This window comes from Populus nigra, chromosome 2 (assembly GCF_951802175.1).
Source record: "Populus nigra chromosome 2, ddPopNigr1.1, whole genome shotgun sequence".
Taxonomy (NCBI): Eukaryota; Viridiplantae; Streptophyta; class Magnoliopsida; order Malpighiales; family Salicaceae; genus Populus; species Populus nigra.
In genome coordinates, this window is record NC_084853.1 from 11815893 (window position 1) to 11818392 (window position 2500).

Genomic DNA, 2500 nt, shown 5'->3' on the forward strand with positions numbered 1-2500 from the left:
GGCCCCCAAGGGCCCCAGGCCCTCAGGCCCCAGCGCCCCAGCGCCCAGCGCGGGCGGGCGCGCGCGCGCGTGTGGTCTTTGAGGGGCGCCGGCCTGGTGGCTCCCTAAAGAGCAATAAGTGTCATTGCAGCTCTGGCAGGGGGAGACACTACTAGGTCCCAGCTGTCACCCCCCCTCTAAAAAATTCATTTCTTGGTATTTTGAGCTGAAATTTTGCACAGAGGTTGGCAAAAATCCAATCCACCTTCATTAATTTTCCCAGAATTTTTCGAGGTCGGGAAGTATTTGTTTTAATTTTCCTACCATTAGAAATCGAGTAAATCCGCAAAACTAGGAACCGGCCCGGAATGACCCCAAATTCAGTGGGCAGCCTCATAAAAATATGGCTGATTTTACTGGATTGGTTTCATGTGGAAAGCACGACGTTTTCTTGTAGGAATGCGGGAACCCCGGCAGCTCGCCTGCCGCGGCCAGCGACGTCGGGGACGCTGGCCTGCGCTGTCGAGCCCGCGAGGGCTGTCTCCGCGGCAGGCCCCCCCTGAACGGGGCACGACAGGCCACCGCGCTGGCTCGTCCAGCGTCGACAGTCCCTCGTCCAGGTTTCAGATCGCGCCAAGTCGAACCCATGACCTGCTCAAGCCATCGTGCGCTGCCGAATTCGCATCTGCGTGTAGGCTGCCATTCCACGCGGCAGCCCCTGTTTTCGTCAGCGTGCCCCCCTGACGAATTTTCCTGCCTGGCCCAGTCCAGCGTCCAGCCCCTGTTCGTCGAAAAATCTGCGCTGCCGATTTTCCACGCGGCAGCCCCTCTTTTCGTCAGCGTGCCCCCCTGACGAATTTTCCTGCCTGGCCCGGCCGGTCCAGCCCCTGTTCGTCGAAAAATCTGCGCTGCCGATTTTCCACTCCGCAGCCCCTGTTTTCGTCAGCGTGCCCCCCTGACGAATTTTCCTGCCTGGCCCGGCCGGTCCAGCATCCAGCCCCTGTTCGTCGAAAAATCTGCGCTGCCGATTTTCCACGCGGCAGCCCCTGTTTTCCTCAGCGTGCCCCCCTGACGAATGTTCGTCGAAAAATCTGCGCTGCCGATTTTCCACGCGGCAGCCCCTCTTTTCGTCAGCGTGCCCCCCTGACGAATGTTCGTCGAAAAATCTGCGCTGCCGATTTTCCACGCGGCAGCCCCTCTTTTCGTCAGCGTGCCCCCTGACGAATTTTCCTGCCTGGCCCAGTCCAGCGTCCAGCCCCTGTTCGTCGAAAAATCTGCGCTGCCGATTTTCCACGCGGCAGCCCCTCTTTTCGTCAGCGTGCCCCCCTGACGAATTTTCCTGCCTGGCCCGGCCAGTCCAGCCCCTGTTCGTCGAAAAATCTGCGCTGCCGATTTTCCACGCGGCAGCCCCTCTTTTCGTCAGCGTGCCCCCCTGACGAATTTTCCTGCCTGGCCCGGCCGGTCCAGCCCCTGTTCGTCGAAAAATCTGCGCTGCCGATTTTCCACTCCGCAGCCCCTGTTTTCGTCAGCGTGGCCCCCTGACGAATTTTCCTGCCTGGCCCGGCCAGTCCAGCGCCCAGCCCCTGTTCGTCGAAAAATCTGCGCTGCCGATTTTCCCCGACGAACCTGCAGCTGCACAAATCCGCGCCGCCACTGCCCCATTGTCTGGACCAACAGTCTTTTCCATCAAGCCCTGGACTATAAATCGTCCAGACTCATCGCCAGCACCCGCTGCCGATTCTGCCGACTTTGCCGATTTCGTCGGCGCTGCCGATTCCAACACTGCACCCACCGTGTCTAAACCAGCGCTGTTTCGTCAGCGTGTCCCCTTGATGAATTTCCCTGCCTGGCCTGGACAGTCCATCTTCCAGCCCATGTTCATCGAAAAATCTGCGCTGCCGATTTCCCCGACGAACCTGCAGCTGCACAAATCTGCGCTGCCGATTTCCCCCCCTGTCGGCATGGCTGCCGCTGCCCCGATGTCCAGACCAACAGTCTTTTTTGTCGACTTTGCCGATTTTGTTCGCGCTGCCGATTCCAACACTACCCCCTGCATCCAAACCAGCATTGTTTCGTCAGCTCTTCCCCTGACGATTTTAGCCCTGTAACAAACAGTAGGCCTCCAATCCCGCCAACGGGAGCCAAGTTGATAGGGAAGAGAATTGAATGACGCGCCTGGTCCTCGCACCCCGCCACCCGAGGGGCCTTTTTCCCGGCAGCCTCTGAAAAACTCTAGCTTTCACGGTCCTCGCCGCCCCTCACCACCATGGCAGGCCTCTAATCCCACCCATCAGCAGTTGTAGCCGATAGGGCAGTGATTTGAATGACGCGTCGCGGGCCGCCGGGTCATCTCACCCGGCCATTAATTGGAGCGTTTTTGGCTGGCCGAGGATGGGGGGATGGATCTCTTCTTCCGAAAAAGCAAACAGTACATCGGGAGTTATGTTGACGGGGCATGGAATTGAATGACCCGTCACGGGCCGCCGGGTCATCTCACCCGGCCATCCCGGGGAGCGTTTTT